The 21200-nt window shown below is 37.8% G+C and overlaps 1 protein-coding gene across 7 annotated transcripts in view; it reads left to right on the forward strand.

Moving 5' to 3' along the window:
* The first annotated feature begins 1643 nt into the window (after positions 1-1643).
* ncalda (neurocalcin delta a) overlaps positions 1644-21200 on the forward strand; it is an 81647-nt gene continuing 62090 nt past the window's right edge. For 2 of the 7 annotated variants that reach the window (XM_015009401.2, XM_088006050.1), the window contains exons 1-3: positions 1655-1789; positions 5821-5934; positions 17567-17622. The gene's annotated coding sequence lies outside the window, so the exon portion shown is untranslated. Of the gene's footprint in view, positions 1790-5820; positions 5935-17566; positions 17623-21200 lie in introns of all 7 variants that reach the window. The other 5 variants (XM_015009399.2, XM_015009400.2, XM_088006051.1 and 2 more) reach the window with 3 other exon arrangements.

A 21200-nucleotide genomic window follows, 5' to 3' on the forward strand; every position in this document is an offset into this window, starting at 1 on the left:
TGGATCATAACATTTTGCATGTTTAATGTGTGTTAATGAATGGACATAAATTACTCTAGATTTTTGGATTTAGATACAGCAAGTAGCAACAGTCTTAATATGTAATCTACGCAAAATAATTTAGAAAGTCAGTTTTGGTGAAGCCTTTTGTTTTGGCATGCAACTCTTTTGACAATTGTACTCAAGAAGACAACCTCTGAAATAGTAATACTCCTTTATTCCAACAAGAGGACATGTGAATATTTTCCAGAACAACCACAGTTAAAAAGCCCAGGTGACAAATCATATCTCCCTTTCTGAAAGAAACGTCAGTGGCAAGAAAAGCCTCATATTGTTCTGTTTAGAGAATAATATGAGCTTAATATTAAACCCATGCAGATCTATTCATTGTCTTCTGCTTACTGTAAAGCTGTTAAAAAACAAGGTAATGAGGAAACCAAGGTTTTGAGTATTCCTCATTTTGGTGATTAGATTTAAGAGGGAGACGTTCAGATTGTACGTGATACTCCATCGCCACCTGGTGGGATTGGAAAAGTAGACAAGTGTGTAACACACTAAGATAGCTCTAGAATATAAAATAGAAACAAGCCAGTGCCTGTTTTATGGATCTCAATAAAACCAAGAGATCCAACTTCTTCTGATGCCAAAACAATCTTTCAAAATTTGTCATGTACAACCAGCCTATGTTTCCCTGTCATAAAACTGAAGAGGTCTGTTGGCTAAAGAGATTTTAAATAGATTCCTGTCAGCAGCTAAACTCACATCTCAGTTTTGTTACCATTTGATGCTTAGCCAAATAAGATGCTCCAGAAATAAACCTCAATCAACACTTTATATGAAGCCTTTTTAGTCTGAGGAACGGAGCTCTGGATCAGGACTGAACTGGGCTTTATGATACTGAATTAGTATGTATATGTTTTGGGTTGTGCCAGATTGATTTGATTACACACTTACTGGCCACTTGTTAGACACAACACCATGTTGGACCCCCATTTGCTTTTAGAATCTACTCATGCTTTTTTAAATCATCAACAAAGAAGCTGTCTGGTTGTAAAATATTGATTATTATAAAGTACAAAACAGTTTATTTAGGAAAATTATTGTCAAACTGCAAATAAACTAAAAAGAAATGCATTGCTTTCATTTGATGCTGAAGAAGTTGAATGAATGTTATTTGGTCATTAATTGAGCCAACCATACCGTTTACCTCTACATATTTCTTTCCCTATTGAAACACACTTTACACAAATTACATTTCTCTACACTTTTTACTGTAAATATTTAGGTTTTTAAGAAAAATGAAACTTTCTTATTAAGAGTAATATTTCATATGATTCACAAATAAAATTCATATTGTTTTAGTTATCGTTTATATCTCAATTGTCCAGTAGATGGCAATCGAGTATAACTATAGAAACAACACGGCAAAGGGCAAGTAAAAGCAAAACCCGAGGAGGTCTCACTCCTTTATTTTTCTGAATGCCAGAAATTACACATGGTCGTAACTTATACATATTATATATAAAAGGGTAGGATTTAAAAAGAAAGCATAAAATTATGGTTCTTGTTACTTTCGGCCTCGGTAAGACCCCAAATAATTTAAACGGTCTTAACTTCTCGGACCGGAAGAGGAACCAGTTTTCCCCACAAGCAGAACATCTTCTGTACGATGTGTTGGCTCTAACTAACTCCAAAAACACTGACACTTGTGGACACATGTGTAGCCTCGTATCGGTCTGCAGAAGTGCCGAGCCAGCGGTGGAAGAGGGTTACATTTGTTTTCCAAGGGGTAAGTCACCTGTGCTAAGACGGCAGGGAGCTGCGTTTATTCAGCGTTTAGACGTGTTTCTGGTCCTCAATATTAATACAACAAAAAGAGTTAGCAAAATGAAGTAAATGGGTTCTCTTCACTTCATTGAAGAAAAAAAAAAACAGCCCCTGACATTTTTCATAGATAGTTTCCATTACATTGTTTTGGTGCAGCATGTACGGTGCAACAAAGTTATTAACGTTCCTTTTGAACGACGTTCATAAAACCATTAACACATTAGCTTGCTAAGCTAATTGGAGTTTCTGTTTAGAAATTTTGTCTCCGACCGACTGGATGCTGGAGACTTGACGGTACCCTCGATATTGTTCCGCTGTTGTTACATAGACCCTGCTGCATTTGTCAACATGTAGCTGTTCTGTTAGTAGCATAAACACACAGCATGGATTTACAACCCTGTTCTGTAAGATCGAAAGTTCAGAAGATCTTTGGCTGAATGTTCGTGGGAATGTTCACAATGTCCATATCAAACAAAACAAAGACACGTCTAAAAACTTATATTCTTATGTTTTCTATTTCTGGAACGACTGTTCTGGTTGCATAAACCCTTTTACTTAGCTTTAGAAAAACTCTTCAAACACCGAACATTATCCCATGTTGAATTTACATAATCCAAACAGTTCCCGTAATAGAAATGCCTTTTCAGACTCTGTGAATTTGATGCAAATAATATGATGTTTAGGTAAGTATTCTTTATTCTGTACTTTATATACTTCACATTCTATAATACCTTCAGCAAGTACTAATTTTTGATGTACGAAGAACCTTTCCATGTCTGTCAATGCCTTATAGAACTGCCTGTAGCAGAGATAACTTGTTAGACACTCAGTAGATTTTGTATCTGATTTGGTCAGTCTCTCACTTCATTGCAGAGACATGTCAGACCATTTTTCTTTACAACATACCTACATACCATACCGTTTAGGTACACCTTGCCAGATTAGAACCCCTTTTGTCTTCAGAACCTCCCCAATTCCTTGTGGCACTGGATCAACAAGATGTTGGAACCAGTCACTAAAAATTTTAGTCCATGTTATGTGATCTCATCTCTCAGCAGCTGCAAATTCATTGGCTACAGATTCCATCATGTTCCATGTTCATGTTCCATGGTCCTCTGTTGGGTTGAGATTTGGTGACTGTAGAGGCCATTGGAGTTCTCATTGGCATGAGGGAAGAAAGAAAGCAGTTTAAGTTAAGATTATTTAAACTCTGTAAGATATTGCCAGTCTGTTATTGCTCCATGTTGGTAAGGTTGTGTGAATGGTAGACTCTGTGGTCTTCTCTTGCAGTAGTCCATTTGCTTCAACTGCCGCGTTTCCTCTGAGCGGTGCAAAACGAGTCGAGCACTTTATGGTCCGGTGTATTGGACTCTCACTGGTCTGGCAGGTTGCAACCCAAACCCCAAACATGGCATTTGGGTTGCAACCAAACTAGTGCTAGTGTGACAACAAATATGATGCACTAGTATATCTTATGCCTGTGACAAGCAGTCATGTTTTAATGTCCCCCAGTCGATGGACTATGGATGGTGTTTTGTGATGCTAGTAGCACCACCCTAACTGTGCCGTACTATTGTCCTGTGGATCTCCAACTGAAGGGGCCCATAGTAGCGTTCTGCACTCACTTCTCCCTTAGTAGAAATGAAGAATTAGTCTTTTTCAGCAAGTCATCTACATGGTGATATGGATTGAGTTACTTGGCTGATTTAATATTTCTGTTTCAATCAGACAGGTGAACCTAATAAAATGACTGGCGACCATATGCTCCAATTATTGGATATTTTGCAGACATTTATTCGTGACCAGCTCTCTCAAAGTCCCAACACAATTTTGATAATGTTGAGGTCTGGACTTTGACTGGGCCATATTAACATCTTGACCCTGGTCCTCTGTTTGCAAAACAAGCCCAAACATCGCCTCTTTAACACCATGCTTAACAGCTAAGGGAAGTTTCTGCAGATAAATTGGCTTGTTTTTTCTAAACATGTCACTGTGGATTTTGGACAAAAATCTCTACTTTAGTCCCATCTGTTCAAAATACATTCTCCAGAAGTCTTGGCAATCATTCAGACACAACTTTACAAATCAAAGTTGTGCTGCCATATTCTGTTTAGGGAGAACAGACTTTTTCCTGGGAACTCTTGGACACAAGCCAGACTTGTTCTGTTGCATCTTGTCATGGAGTTTAACATTTACGAGGTTAAGTGAGGCCCTCAGAGTCCGGATTGAGCTCAGAGATTGTTTTACAGATTTTTTTTAGCATTTCTCTTTCTCTCTCAAGTTGAGATGAATTTACTGGGATCTCCACTAAAGGACAGATTGGTTGGCTGTGTTTTTTTGTTTTGTTTTGTTTTTATACACATAGAAGGGAAGTGCTGAAAACATAGAGATGTTAAGGTATGTTTGATAAAACATCCTCATCGTATTAGTTTGTCCACCAGAGAGCACTGACAGGAAAGCTTCATAAGTGTCTCACTCACTGTGCAATTTTAGCACTTCTCAGCTTAAAAAAAAAAAGAGATAGCACTTAAGAAAATTTTACTCAATTAAGTAATTTTTAAATTCTGATAACAGCAATCATAGGCTTGCTTAAAAATGCAGTTTTGTGCAGATTTACATTGAGACAAATATCCCATATTTATTGGAGCTTTGCAATGAAATTTCACTCAATGTGTGCATTTTAAATCTACAGCTGAGTGACAGTAAAGACTATATATGTTTAATATAATGCTAAGTAGTTAAATCTGCAACATCTTATAGTAAATTTACAACAAGATGATGTCCATCTGTTTGTCCACTGACCTTTGTCTGCTAATTAAATAATTATACAAGGTTATCAGAAATTCTTCCAAATAATAATCTGAAGTGTGTGGCGTTTTATTGTTTTGAACCTTTTTGAGTTAATACTCCATAGAACCACCTTTTAATGTAATTACAGCTACATTGTTGTGATGTTTCTGTCAGATTTGAATATATACAGAATGACCATGCTCTCCTGTAAAATGGTTCAAGCTCAGTCAGATTTGATGGACAGAGTCTGTGATCATTTTTTAAGTGTTTGCCAGAAATCCTCTATTAGACTTGGGTCTGGACTTGAACTGTGTCATTCTAAGTAAGGTTGCATCGATTCCAGTTTTTTCGCTGATTACCAATCATTAGAAAACTCTACCTCCTGATTCCGATTTTAGCAGATAACATTTTTTTTGTCTGGAAAGTCACTAAATTGGCAGAAGTGAGTGACTATTGTTAACTGCGCATTCACAGGCATGATCTGGTGGGTGGGTCTATCTCACAGCAGAGCAGAAAGAGTGGCTGATTTTCTGACCTCTGTAGAGTTGGATATGATCGGTGGATAAGGTGGGTTTCTCATAATCATACGATTCCCAGTCTCCTAAACTCCCAAGAAAGTTGATCTGCTTTAACTTCAGACTGAGAAAAAATGTTGTGCGTTTTTATTTGGTGTATGTAAACTTCTGGTTTCAACTGTACATAACAGGAATTAACAGTGTGGATATATGTAGCAGTTTGTGTAACTTGTTTTGCTTTAGGGGTCAAACAAGCTGCACATCAACAGACTGTTTCAGACAGACATAATCAGTTATCAGTGATGAACAGCTTTTATTAATATCAACAGGGCCAGTTTATCTTCATGATAAATCTACAGCTGAGACAATGTATTCAGTAGTATAAATCGCACTGTTGATAAATACGAATTCTTCCATGATTCTTATGATTCATTGATTTTTGTTTTTAGCTCATGTAGTTTACCTTAACATAAATAAAATCCTGTCAGATCTGAGAGGTTTTAACTTTCATAAAACATCTAGACGGTATGAAGATAGAATGCGTGTAATAATAATGGGTTTGTATTATTTGCATCATTATTTGCATGCTATCCTTAGGTCACATGTAAGTGAGGAGACATAGAGAACAATTTTACTTGTAAATTGATCCATTCCCATTTAGAATGTTTTCATATATATTTTGTCTCAGGTGTGGCCAGTGTTCACAGACAGTTGTTGACGGTGAAGCAAGGACTTCCAGAAAGGCTTCTCCTGCAGCCTGGAAGCACAGACTTATTCAGTACATGTCCACACATGACAACTGGTAAGCAACAGAACCACATCAGTGGATTTCAGGATGAGAATTATGCCAGACCTCTTGTGACTAGCTTAGCTTAACAGCACATACATGAGGGTGATTGACAGCGCTAAGACCCTCCTGCTGGCTCTGATTGGTTGTTTCTGACAGGAAGTGGTGCATTTCTTCAGATAGCTGTAGGACCACAGAAAGGAGGCAGAGGAGTTTGATCTTTTTCACGGATTATCTATCTCATATTCTACTGTCAGGATATTGACAGTTTTAACAAAGATGTTCAAAACATATTTTTATTAGTTTCCTATACAGCATGAAACATGTAAAAATCTCTGACACCGCTGTCACCAAGTTCCCACACACATCTCGACACTCCACCAATTCTTTTTTGTTTGTTTTTTGTCTGAAATGTTCCTAAATCTAGCAAGAAAGTTGCTGAGTTGGTAACAGTGTGGTGACCGTTGTTAACTACAAATGTGCAGACCTGACCTGGTGTCTGTCAGTCAGCCAAACCTCTCGCAGCAGAGCAGAAGAGAACAGTGCTTGATGGTTAGACCTTCCTGAGGTATATGATCAGTGGATAAGATCGGCTTCACATGTGAGTATCGACCAATCACCGATTTCCGTAAATTAAGCAAATCGGCACCAGTAAAGCGGCTGGCCAATAAATCTGTGTATCCCTAGGTGAAACTACCAATATTTTTTTGAGATGCAGAACAAAATATTTGAAATCTACAATCATATGTCAACCAAGTCTTAGAAAAATGATGTTCACTCAGTCTGAATTCCACATTTATGTGGTATTATTTAAAAATCTCATCTTGATAACAGTGTGTGAGTCATCCTGCTCAATACTGGACATATGGTACTGCCACCAAAACCCATAATAAACAGTCATTAGCTTTTCTTACCAATACCACGGAGTCTTAGAGAGGTATGAGCTTGTCTCAACCCCGGTATAAAACATGGACCTTAAGTTACAGAACTAAACCTGCACTGCAGCAGAATTGGACCACTCAATCTTTTATGCAATATACCTAGAAGTTGGCTTGCTTGTTTTGCTCTAAAGCTCATATTCCTTATCTCACACAGCCTTAGTGTGGGAAACGCTTTCAACATTTGTCTTCCAGTTTTCCCAGGATGGATAGCCTAGATTGTTTGCATTCTTCATTGAAACCAAGGATGCAGCTATGCTGCAGTCCTCTGCTCCCACAAGAATATTTGTGAGTCTAATTACAGACACAGATTACAGATTTTTTATTATTTGTCATGACAGTATTTGTTGGCGTGCTCCTTTTAAATGTTAACGTCACAGGATAAAAGAATGTGGGCGGAACAAGAAGCAAAGAAATCCAAGAATGAAATCTGAAATTTGAAGAGAATCCTGAAACTGCTCATCCAACTTTTTGTGTGATCAAACTTCATTATAGATCCTTGTAGAGTCACAGAGCTGTCAAACAACACCTTCGTCCTGTGGTTCAGAGAGCCGTGCAGTTGTTGTCTTGTGGTTCTGTTCTGCTTCACACCCCTGTGGGTTTGTGGCTTGGATCAAACATGTTCATCATTTGTCAGCGTGTTGTTGCCCATGGATAAAGTGATGAGAGCTTCACTCTAAAAACAAGCTGTGCTACCCTCAACTTTTATTAAAAGACCTTGCACGCCACACCCTGCAGCCTTTACATTACATTACAGAGGGTTGGATTTATAGAGCAACATGACATAAACTGTTCATGAGATTTACAATATCATAGTTTAATACAGAGTGCAGACACAGTTCCATTAAAAAGTATTTGCATCCACACAAATTCCATTTTAACTGCATTAATTAGAGCAAATTAGAGCAAATGTTTTTCAAACCAATGTCCAAATATTGCTTCCCCCTCAATTGTTAAGTGCTTTTGGAAATCTTTTAGACTACTTCAGGTTGTCAGACAGGTTCTGTTGTAATAACTTCCTAACTTTGCTGGTTAGGCGGTAAGGTGGTGACAAGCAAAATTAAATAAAAGAAACTGTCTAATTACAGTTAATTCATTATTTAACAATTAAGTTGCTCTGGCAGAAACAAAAATCTCTGTCTGCACCATTAAATATAACAATTATAGCAACAGTAAGCAACACTTAAACATTAACCAGCAGCGTACTGTGACCGTTCTTATCCGTGCTGCATGAAGCCGACGCCTGCGTCGCTGACACGTGATGAAAACCAGCCATGAGCCTTCACTCCCAGCGCTCATACCTCCACCCCATTCTGTTATTGTATTTATTCACCAATTAAATAAATATCATTTAAAATGAAATAAAAATAATAGTAGCTGTTGCACTGTGTGCAGAACATTATAACAGAACTGCTCTCACTAATAGTCTCGATTCCTATGTTTCAGGGTGAAGAACCTTTCAAAAATATCAGATTGTTCGTGAATGCCACATTATTGTGGAAATAAAAGATAGTAATACATACAACATGTTATATTATGGTTTCTTTCAGCTAAAAGAATAATTATTTTTACTTGGGTGTTAAAGCTAATAGGTCCAGTTAGTCAGCGCGGGGCACCAGTGCGGGCAGGCCCAGATCTGTGTGCCAGTGGCATGCTATGTAATATAATCTGTTTCTAAAAAAAATCAAAGTTCTGAAGCTCTCCCAATGAGAAACTGAAAAATATCCTTGCAGACATAAATGCCTCCAGTCATATAACTCGTCCTGGAGTTTTCTTTCCACCGATATCTTTCTGGTGGACGTTGCCATCTCCGAAGTATGGATATACACCTGCTGACTTCAAGATGTCCAATTAGTCTTATGTTCTGCCATTTTCTCTTGCGGCTAAAGTATCCATCTGCATGTTGTAATCTGGAGAAGTTCCCTTTCCTTCTCTTCTAGCATTTACCCAAACTGCAAAAGTTATCTGCGCCGGCCCTGGACCAAATGCAGGAGAGGTAAACTGACCTGTGCTGGGGTCTTTTTACAGAAATGTTAAGTCACAACATGTTTCTTTCAAACTGTAATCTCTACCAAAAATTAAAGCATGTGAATGGCCAATAAAGTCAGGTATATTCATCAGCTGTGGGTTTCCACCAGCCCTTAAAAGAACTCCAATTTACTCTGTTATAAAGCTAAATTCAAATATAAATATTACCATTTTAAAACTTCCGAAAGCACGGGGTGTTTTCATGACTTCAACAAAATGAAAAATCACTATCAGAAATTTGTGGGTTTTTTATCTTTTTTATTATTATCTTTTCCTCCGTTTCTGCTCTGGCAACCTGTTCCTACTTTTCTTATGACGTGCCCAGAAACAAATGAGAAACAATGTCAAAGGAAAATATTTAATTGCGATAGTAGTTAAATATTGATGGGATTGGGTACGATTGACCTATATTTTCTTGATTTCTTTTCTCCTCACAATGTCCCCACAACTATTTGTGAGCTTTTACATCATGGCCACTGTGTGTCTTTTTACCAGATCTAAAAAGAAGTCAAACTAAGCCAGAAATCAGGCTTGTTTAAGGTCACTTAGAATTACCTAAATGTATTTCTATTTTCTAAATGCCACAAAAATGAGAAAATATGTAGTTAGAAGTAATTATGATTCTGTTTCAGAGCGTAACCATTTTGTACTATGTCTTTATAATGAGCTATCTTACGACATAACTGTCTATTGGCTAGGTGCAGAGACTTTGAACCAACATCAACATTGACCAACATCAGTGTTTGACATCACAAATGCACTTCTTGAAGAACGGTCAAAAGGTCCTATAAACACAGCTCTAACAGAACAGTTGAAACTGCTCTAGCTTCAAAGAGTGGGCCAGCATTACATTAAGTCATGTGGATTAGCAGTTTTATGTCATTAAAGTCCCTTTGTGTGGCATCACCTCAACACCATTCACAATCTAAGTTTGTGCAGAAATTGACATCCTGGCTAGTTCAACCTGAGGTCAGACACCAACACTCAAAAGCTGCTTAGCACTTTACAGGCCTTGGTGAGCAAATGGTCATGAAAGTTACATCAGCTGAAGTATGGTTGGCTGGAGACTGCTGCTAGGACTGTCATGTTGCATCAGATAAAAAAACATTATAAAATAAAACTTTTGGACAGCCAAAGTGGAAATGTTGAGCTTGAGAGAACAATATAGTATGAACACATCCTCCCAGCTGTGAAGCACAGTGGTTTGCAAAAACAGTCAAGGTGTTACAGTGACCACATTGAAACTAAAAGAAGGTTGAGGAAGAGTTGATCATGAAAGCTGTACAGAGATAAAAACATACACAACATTTGGTTAAGGTGTTGCATGATGCAGATACACTTGAAAACAGAAGCTTACATGTACTCTATAAGAAGACACACCTTTGTATTTAATACTTTCTGATGTTAAATCAGGCTTCTCTTGGTTTAGTCTGAAATAGCCCTGGCCCCCATTTGAGATCAGAAGATGCTAAAGAACATACCATGATTAATACACCGCTCAAGTGTCCCCTCTCTCCGTCGCCTTTCATCGGCAGCAAGCAGGTCATCAGACCAGATCATAAAATTTAACATTCCCTTTGCTAAGTTCACGTCCAAAATAATTCTTCTTAAAATAATGACTTGACATTTGCACTTATAATTTAGACTTTCTTTTCATTTTATTCATTTTTATCTCAAGATGTTTTTTAAGTGTAAATTTCAACTTGTTGAAGTACTTTAAACACTTGCTCACTAAGTTACCTGTGTTCTGCTTCAGTTAAATAACTTTGTTTACTGGGCTGTTAATGAAATATTGTATTTGGTGCACCAGTGCAACCGGTGCAAAAAGTTTGTCTACAGTCCTAAATGACCATTATTGCATTTGAAGGAACATTGTTACAACTATGAAGTAGCATCGGTAACACTTTATATGAAGGGGGGTGAATAAGACTGTCATGACACTTTCATAAACATGACATAGCATCTGTCATAAACACGAATAAGTGTTTATTCGTGTTTATTCTGTAAAGTTTAAACAGAAATCATTACTGTTTAAATTTTACCTTTAATAACATAAAGTTACCTAATTTTTAAAGTGTAATCAGTAATACTTTTAGAACAAATTGATATCAGTAATGATTTCTTGGTTCATGTCAAGTTGTCATAACAACGACATTTTGAATAATGTCAACTTTGTATTAAAAGTGTCATAATTTACCGAATGACGCTTTATGACAACAGTCATAAATATTCATGAAGGCTTATTCATTTTCATGAATTCACCCCCCTTCAAATAAAGCGTTACCGTAGCATCATATTGTGGAACTGGTGCACATCAAATAATGGTCAGTGGACATGCAGCTAATGTCACACATATGCAGGAAAAGTGAAGGGGTTTTTATCAGGCTTCACTGTACGCAAATGAAAGGAAAAATCGTTTTGTTTTTTTTTTGTTTTTTTTACTGAAAAGCTCATATGAAATTCATGATTATATTATGACTGGCTGGCCTGTGTGAAGTAATGTGTGTGAAAATACACTTTCAGATTGCAGATGACTTCTAGCTGACTTTTGGCTTTGTGATTGGTCTCATGCCATTCTCCGACCCGTGAAAAGTCGTGGCAATCCACTGTCAATCTGTCATACGTTAGATCATAGATGACGACAGATTGGAGTTCAAAGGCTACATTGTGTAGGATTTTCTGATTTTTCAATACAATCCTTCCCACTGTAACTGGTTCAGACTCTGGTAGAGTTCTTCTCCAATCTGTTTTTTTCATTGTAGTAAAAGTGTTTAAGGTAGTCGAGAACTTGCTGGAACATTAATCAACCTTGATTGATTAATGTTAATTGAGTTTTGTTATAAACTGGAGAGAACTTGAAGCCATTTATGGAGAACATGTGTTTGTCTTTATGATGCGGCACTGTACATTGTAATAGCGTTGGCACCCGCAATTTCAACAACTTCTTTTTTTTCTTTGGACCGCAGACTTATCGTTTCCTAATCACTCTGCTGTGCGTAGGCGGCACAAATGTGACTCTTCTTTAGATCCATATGGTTTAGGTCTGAAGAGTTTACAGTTACACTCTGAGGGCTTTTTCATCATATTTACTTTGAGAAATCATCTTTGATTTAGCACTTCATCTTTTACTGCACCCATCTGTCTGGATGCTTGAAAAACAACATTGCTCACTGGCTTTTCAAAATGTCAGCTGTACTCACCAGCTGGCTTTAATAACTCAAGTCAGCGTGTATATGTCTGTCTCTGTCAGCCTTACCATTCTTCCGTAACATTAGATCAAAATGCAGAATTCGACTCTCGGTGTCAAACAACATGAGCTCCACATTATATTTCCATCCATGTTTTATTCACTAAAATGTTCAGTACCGTTTACTTAGATACACTTAGTTAAACAGTTAAAAGCTACTACTTATACTGTAAAAATAACCCACAAAAGTACTTGTTGTACATTGTTTTGTGACAACTGGAGCTACATTCAGGAGAATATAGTGTGAGTGACTCCTCACAAATTGTATTATTTAGAATTTTTTAGTCTGTGGTTTAATTTATCCGATATGCAGCAAGCATAAACCAAGCTTACGCTAGCTTTGCAAGTTGAGGGAGTGATGTGATGATGACTTACAGTTTGTGCAACCAGTTATCTATACAATTCAAAATCATAAACATGACACAAAAAAATCGCCTCTCGATTTCTAGGTTGACAGCTGATTTCATCAGGTAATACGTCACATTAAGAAGGTGACAATTTACATTTGAACCGGTGCGTTTGCTTAAATCTGACAAACTTATAAAAATTGGTCAACTGTAAATATGACAACCACCCATTTTGATTCTGTTTGTCCGTCAAAGAAAACATGATGCAGAAATCACCAGAATCACAATAATTGCACAAAAAAAGAAAACTGCTTACTTATACGTTTTACTGGAAAAAGGGGAACCAAGCTTCAAACATCTTGTCCAACAACTGAATACCATACTTTGTACTACTTCTTCTTCAACTTGTCTTTGCTATCACTGTTACTGGTGTATAAAAAAAATCTTAGAAAAAACATTGCTTAGCCTGGTGGGGGAGCAAATAAAGCCTGGTGGCCCACCAGGCTTATAATACACTGGGTAAAACCCAGTACTTACTCAAGAGGACACAACACATTTTTATGCTTTTGACATACATTTCTATACAACATTTTTATTTGTATATAGCAAAATTGAAAACATGTATCCTCTTCCATTACATACTACCTTGTGTCACAGAAACTCCTTCCAAAAAAACCTAGAATATAATGGCTATTTAATGGCAACCAAAACCAGAAAAAGTTCAGCATGCAGCAAAGGATGTGACATTCTTGAAATGGCAGTTTTGTTAGAGGGACTGCAATGAGTAGGATCCAAACCACAACAGCCACGAGTGAGGGAGCAAAAGAGAATGACGGGGGGGTGGGTGGGTGGAGGGGCTACATGTGGGAGGTAACCACAGCGAACATAGAAGGCAACACATTGCGGCCTCAGCCCAGTTTTCTGGAGCAGATGAGCGAATGAGCAAGCAAGCGCGTGTCGTCCAGACACCCACTCTGCCTGGGCCGGTGTCCAAGGAGATTATAAAGACATTGTTACGTCTTTCTCTGTTCGCCTCTCAGTGCATTATGTTGTTTTTAACACCGTTTTAAGATGCATCCAAGGCTGTGTTTTTTTACACGAGCTTTTGAAAAGGGATCCATCCCACTCACCATTACTATATAGCAACCAGACTTACGTCATCGCCTCAGAAGAGCAGTGACGGCTTATTCTAATGTGCCCACCAAAGCTGATGTTGAGTTTGATATTTAGTAAAACAGACGGGTCACTTAACTGATGGCGGCAGGGCTCACTTTGCACCAGCCAGACTTTGTTCAAAACATCGTTAGGGAATGGTTGAGGGATTTGATGTGTGAGTTAGGTCCTTTGACACAGCGGCGTGAAGAATGTGTCTGAAACAATGTCCTTTAGGGAAGAATCTCCCCTGTGTGACAGCTGCATAGGCTGGCAGAAGGGATTTGCTTAGTGGTCAGCAATTTGTTCTTCATTTTCATAAAATGTACCAGTCATATGCCTAATTTTCATGTCTGGTGTCATTTTTCCACACAGCACCCCTAAATGATCCATGACTTTCATGCTACAGAAATAAGCAGGAAAAGAAAGTGACAAAGTTCAAGAGAAAATACCCTGAAATGAGGAGCACAATCAACATCAACTAGTTTAATCTGCTGCTGTTTCTTTTATGTTTAGTGTTATCTTCCTCATTTCAGCAGTCCTCTTCCATTTCAATCCCGGTCATTACTCGGTCTTCCTGCTCAGGCGACGTAGCTAACGATGCCTCAAATAATGCATGAATGCAAACACTTGCACAAGCTGGAAGAGCTTTTTAACGTTTGCTCGTTCTCTGTGCAAATGATCTCGTGTTGCAGCTTTCACACCTGATTCCGCAGCTTTAGCTTTACCCCCAATACGCACCAAACACGTTGCCATGGTGCCAGTAAAAGGCTGTGGTTTCCCTGGTGTGACATTTTGTTCAAAGACAACACGAGCTCTCCAAACTCTGTGCTTGTCAGTGTCTCAGTGCATTTATTTCCTTTATGTCTTTGCTCTCACCGCTGTGCTCAGACTGAAGCCATATGTCTCCACAGGGGATCACACCACTTCTTTAGTGGCTTTTAGAAACCGAAAAACAGCACACTGTAATTTCTACCAAAAAAAAATTAAATAGAGTAAATTACAAAGTGGTGAAATGGCCACTGTAGATAGCTGTTTTTTTTTTTTTTTTTGGCTTACTTAAATGGCTTTGAGATGATGTAATGGCATTAAGACCAAAGTCTGGAAAACAACGCTGGCTTCCATCATGGATTTTTAGATCTAATTTTAGTTGCTGTGTGCTGCTTTTCCCTTTTTTCTCTGAGTAATTTTGCTATTGAGCCAAAAGTTGCATTCCATGTATGGTCGTTAGACGGGCCAACTCCTAGAGCATTAATGTTTGCTTTAGTCGCAAATGGTGTGTGAAATATGGTCACACTTGGGACAGTCTGTGGTGTCCACATTCTGCTTTTATCTGAAGATGTTCTGTTTTCACTCATGGGACTATAAAAGACCTGTTTACCTAAACCAGCTCTTACAAAACCAGAGGAACAGTCTGGTTTTTAAAGCATCAGTGGATTAAAGCAGCCATTACTGTCGTGTGTTTTATTTTACACTCTTGCTGGTTTTTTCTCTCTGCGTGGTGCAAGGTAAGAAATGTAACCCACAACATCTCATAAAAACATGGTTAGGAATACAGATTCTCTCAAATAAGGGTTGCCCATTTTATCAAAATGAACTTCCATTTTAAAATCACCTTGTGCTATATCAGTATTGATGCTTTTAAGCTAATTGGGCTTTGCTGACACAGCTCTACACACCTCAAAGCAATAACTGAGCCTTTGAAATGCCTATTGAAATACCTGTGAGACTTCTTTGTAGTGACTTATACATTCTTGTATGGTTTCTTAATATTTTCAGAGTATCAGAAATGTGTATTGTTTTATTTATGTTCAGCATAATAAGGAGAGGGACAAGGGCTTTAACTAGTCCCAAAAGACCATACTGTCTTCCTCTGCCAATAACTAGCAACAAACCTTTTTTTTTCTGTCGGCAATGTATTTGAAATTCAGCATTTTTAGTAGTGTTTGGAAGATTCACTGTAATACAGACCGCTACAAGAGATCTTTCCTGACAACAGCCATCACCGTCTACAATAACTCTCTGAAGACTTTCAATTAATGAGTTACAACAACATTTAATTTCCCTTTGGGATCAATAAAGTAGTTTTGAATTGAATTGAATAAACTAAGGTTTAAGACCTAATATTGTTTTTTGGTTTGTCATTCATTACGGAGGACACAACAAGAGCTTGTGAGATGTCTTTCATAATCAGAGTAGAAAGTACTTTAAGCAAGATACCCTGATACATTGATTCTATTATCGATGTTAGACACTCCTAACATCGAGTTTAGGAGTTTCCTCTGAAATAGCAGAGGAAAAAGCTCTAAAGTTCTCTTGTTGTACTGACTGAACTGACTTAATACTGCATATTATGCCAGCTGACCTAATCTAGTAAGCAAGATGTTTGTGTGGCAGTATTTTGGGTACTTGGTATAAAAGTTAGATATTGATATTGTTGAGTTCTGGGTCTGCCTCCAAAACCTCCAAAGAAAGATGCCCAGAAGGATTCCTGATCAGATGCCTGAGCCATCTCACCCAGGTCCTTTTGATGTGGATACAAACTCCTACCACCGCTGCCCAGAATGTTGACCACAACATTTACTACACTGGTTACAAATGCCACAAAACACAGTTTTGTGATTGGTAAACTGCATTTGACAAAACAAAAAAAATGAGATTCTTAGACTTTTAGTTCTTGTGACGCTGTCTCCATGCATTGTCTCGTCTTTTGATCATGTGTCATGTGTCATACGCCTGTCACGGTAACAAATTTTGCTGGATGATAAATTATCCCAGAAGTTATTGTGACAAACGATAACATTGTTTTTTAAAGACCACTTTCAAGTAATGTAATATAATGGTATAATAATGCAAGAACACATTCTCAAATATTAATAAACTTTAAATTCTAATGAATATTTAACACTGAAACTGGAAGACATTATAAATGTTAAAAATAAATAACAAGAACAAGTAAAATGACAAAATTGTCCTTCAAACAAAGGGCTGCTTAAGTCACCGCACTGAAGACTTTTACCCACCAGTTTTTGGTGAAAAGATAGAAAAAGCTTTTAAATTAATGAGTTACAACAAGAAATAATGCAAATGAAAGTTGTACTAGTTTTAATTTAGAATGTAATTAATTGATTTATTGTGACAGGTATAGCCATGTTTGGAAAAAAAAAGGCAGCCTACACACAATTTTTTCTTCTTTGGCAGTGTTGTGGCAAAGCGTCTGTAATTCACACAAGGTGGATTGTCAATGTCCCTGCAGAGTTTGCTGTTAGCAAGCTGTGCTGGGTCTAAAGAGTTGGGTTATGTAAGAGAACCAGGAGAGGTAAAAAGGACAAAACATTCAAGAGCTGTTTTGTTCCTCAGTTGGCAGAAACATAAGAGAGGGATGTTCTATTACTGTTCCCTGATGCATTCCTCTTATGGGAGGATGCTTCAGTTACAGATTGAAGGCATCCTACAGTGGAACCAGTTATCCTGTTAGGCATGAAACGACAGAGGAAACTCAGAAATCAAGACAAGATTTTTATGAGATTTGTCTAAAAAACAAGAATTAAATAAAACCCAGTACAGTAAGGGCAAAAAAATAATACTGCAGTTACTACTAAGAGCATATTCAGATTCTAAGAAAAGTGCAACTAAGAATAATTAAAAATGATCAGGTGATTATCTGATGCATCATCTCCTTTTCAGCAAAGACAAAAATCTTTGCTTAAATGAGCATAAACCAAATTTTGTTGTTTCTATCAGCCTTTCCTTTCTATTTCACTCTTCGTTTTTCAACTCGGTACCCAAAACACTGCTGCCACGTTTAGTACGGCGGATACTTTGATGAGCTTTTTCTTTTCTTTTTTTTACCAGTCCCACTGAACTAATCATTAGCATGATTTTTAAACTTTTAAACTTGTTTAACTTCTTGGTTGTGTTCTGTTTTCCCTCAGGTCTAAGTGTGAGGTGGGAAAGGTAGTGGTTCTGCTGTAGGCCCAGGAGAAGTCAGGTTTGTACACCAAATGAATATACCTCTGTCATTTCTCTTACTCTCAACAATTATTTTCTTATTCACTGCTGAATAAGATAAAAAATAAATAAATAAATAAAACTTGAACAGCAATAGAGTAACACTACAATTATTCTGCTTATCAGATCCTGATCCTGATTGTTGTTAGAAGGTCCTGAGTTTGAATCTGGGCTTGGGGTCTTTCTGCATGGACTTTACATATCCTCTCCAGTAGTACAGCTGCTTCCACAGTCCAGATATAATAATTGGTCTTGCTGCAGTCGGCTCACCCAGGACAGATGTTGGTGCCAGATGTAAACGGGATACAAGGCTCAGGGTCAATAAGAAGGATATCAGTACTAGAGTGATGACCCGATTCAGTTTCTGTATTTGAAGCGAGCATTATGGTGAAAAGCTGATGCACTGACTGGGTTTGTGTCTTTCTGCTGACCCTACTGACTTAAATAAAAACAACTGATGTAATATAAACGCCAACACTAAATCCTGAGTTCAACATCTGTCAAAATCCTATGTCTCTTAAGCTATTCTTTAGTAGGATTGTTGTAAACAATTATTTTTATAATCGTGTAACCCATTTATTATTCTGATGATTAATCCAGTAATTGCATTTTTAAAAATTGTTCTGTTCTGTAGTAGCTTCTTAAGCTGGTAAAAAAAAAATACCTGAAAGAGAAAACGCTAGTAAAAAAAAAAAAAACAGTTCCTTTGTTTAGTAAGAAAACAGTTTACTTCTTAAAATGCAAAACGCTTGAAACTTCACTTTTAGTCTCAAGTTTGAAGCATGAAAAACTTTTTTCTTGAATTGTAAAAACAGATTTGAAATCAAATTAAAATTAAAAATCAAACCTAAATAGAGGTCTTAGTAAACTCTTCCTTTTATATTACAGTTGTCTTTCATCCTCAAGTTTGAAATATAACTTTTATGTTTAAAAAAAGTTTTATCCGTCATTGCTCTTCTTGAACAGCTTGCTGTGCTTGCTAAAAAGTATTTCTCTGAACATGCATAATCTGCCAGATTCTGTATTAACAGTCACAGATAAAAGTTTTTTTTGCAAAAGAAACAAAAACGACATCTGTTAGCAGCCACAAACGAGCTTAATGCATGTAGTGAATGTTTCCTGCATCATCGAAGACGTGTTCTTGTGAAACGTCAGTTCCATTTTGTAGTGTATGCACTGAGTTGTGCTGTTTTTTCTCTTTAGTTTAAAGTGATGCCACATTTTTTACACTTTTTGTCACTTTCTTGGTGGAACTTCTTCTTGTCCCTTGCTGTCTTCCTCCATAGGTGGTAATAGCACTTAGCATTAATCAACAGCAATGCACAGAGAAAGTTGTGCATCACAAATAATCATCCGGCCAGAACAAGGCATACTAAATTGTAAGACATAATTTAATGTAGCCTTGAGGCAGATAATTTGCAATTATAATGCCCTGATCATATTTACAGATAATCAGACGATTATCTTTTTTATTGTGTCATTTTGTGTCACAAATAAAGCTTAAACCTACAGATAAGTGTGAATTTGCTAAAGGTGTGTAATGGGCTCTATGGCTGTTGGATGGTCTGCAGTGTAACTGTCCTGTTGACCTTGGGCATTGTTGTTTCCCATGACGCTGCTTTGAGCCAGAGGAAGCCCAGTGTGATTTGAGTTCCCAGGCTCCCAGATCTCTCCAAACATAAACTGTTACACACAGTCACACACACGTACACACGCACACACACGCACTCATAAGTCAGAAACAAATATGTCTCTGTGTATGTGTCTGTTTATATTACGAACATTAAAAGAGATAGATGGCTAGAACATCCTTTGCTCTTTGATGCCCATATGTTCTCGTAGCCGTAGCTCCACACACTGGGAGCAGCTCACAGCTGCTGCTTGTCCGCTGCATGTAAAAAGGCCATACTGACACTCACACATGAAGTCACCCAGGATGTCTGTGAAGTCTCTGGCCAGATTGGATGAAGATTTTAAGTGAAAACTGAATCTAGTCATGACTGCTTCAGAGATGATGCACATCATTCACTCACCTGTTTGAATCAGTGCAAATCAGTTTTCACATCCCCATTTCTGGTCACTTAAAGGAATTTATGATTTTTAAGTGTTGTCTTTTTTGTAGACAACACTTATACCTAAATATGTGAGATGTTAGCTGTTAGCTTTTTGTGTTTATTTGCAGATGGAGCGGGTTGATTACACACTTTCTAATACTTGTAATTAGGGGTGGGCTTTGAAGAATAGCTCTTTGAAGAACCTGTATTGATATGAGTTACAACATTTAATTTCCCTTTGGGATCAATAAAGTATTTTTTAATTTGAATTTAAATTTGAATGGGCTCAAAGTTTGATCATGATATTTTGTGATAATAAACATGACAATGAGAGCTATTTATTATTATTATTAATAATAATAATAAGAAACTATCCTGGGCTGCACAGTGGCGCAGTTGGTAGAGCTGTTGCCTTGCAGCAAGCAAGTCATGGGTTCAATTCCCAGCCTGGGGTCTTTCTACATGGAGTTTGCATGTTCTCCCTGTGCATTCATGGGCTCTCTCTGGGTACTCCAGCTTCCTCCTACAGTCCAAAAACATGACTGCCAGGTTAATTGGTCTCTCTAAATTCTCCCTATGTGTGTGTGCATGGTTGTGTGTCCTGTCAGTCTCTGTGTTGCCTGGCGACCTGTCCAGGGTGACCTCGCCTCTCGCCCCGATTGTTAGCTGGAGATAGGCACCAGCACCCCTCCCGACCCCACTAGGGACAAGGGTGTATAGAAAATGGATGGATGTTACTTTGGGTGTTTCCTCTGTTCTGTATTAAAGCAGTGTCTGCTACACACTGTTTAAAACTTTGTAGTTGTAATGCTACAAAGCTGAGAACCTCATTGTGAATTCAGCGCACCACTGGCACAACACATCAGTGCATGATTCTTGCAACGTAGTGTAATGTAAACTTATAGATTTTTAACCCCTGACTTTAACGAGGTGTTGAGGGAACCAAACTGCTTTCTGAGTCATAGCTCACTGAGTGAAAAAAGGTAGATCAGGTGTAAATCAGGTGTTACACACTGAGAACTGAGTCTCTTTAGAGATTTGTTGGTTTTTCAAAAAGATTATTCAAAGAGCTGGTATTTAAATCTTATTATGATTGTGGTGGTGCAGTGGCATTTTCATACATGATAGTTTGGTAGACTCAGTTTGATTGGGGGCCAAAATTGCAACATTTGTTCCATTTTCAGCTGGCGAGGTTCACTTTCACACTGCACTGCATCAAATGAACCAAACCCTTTAAGCAACCTGTTCCCGCTATAGCCTATCGTGGTGCTGCACCAAATACCACTGAAGAAAACCACAAAAACCATCTGAAGAAGTGTGCACTGAGTTACTTCTTCAGAAAATGTGAACATAAATGGAGTGCAGTCGGATTTTAGCCGTTGTAGGATTTCCTATTTTGTCTCTGGTAAAAGACCAGAATCTATTTCTCCCACCATTACTAGACTCAGGCCTAGGCTATACTTACCCAGATTGCTCCTTGCTGCGGTCTGCTTCCTGCTTTTGG

Source organism: Poecilia mexicana, unplaced genomic scaffold (genome assembly GCF_051168715.1).
Source record: "Poecilia mexicana isolate PSO_F unplaced genomic scaffold, ASM5116871v1 scaffold_6, whole genome shotgun sequence".
Taxonomy (NCBI): Eukaryota; Metazoa; Chordata; class Actinopteri; order Cyprinodontiformes; family Poeciliidae; genus Poecilia; species Poecilia mexicana.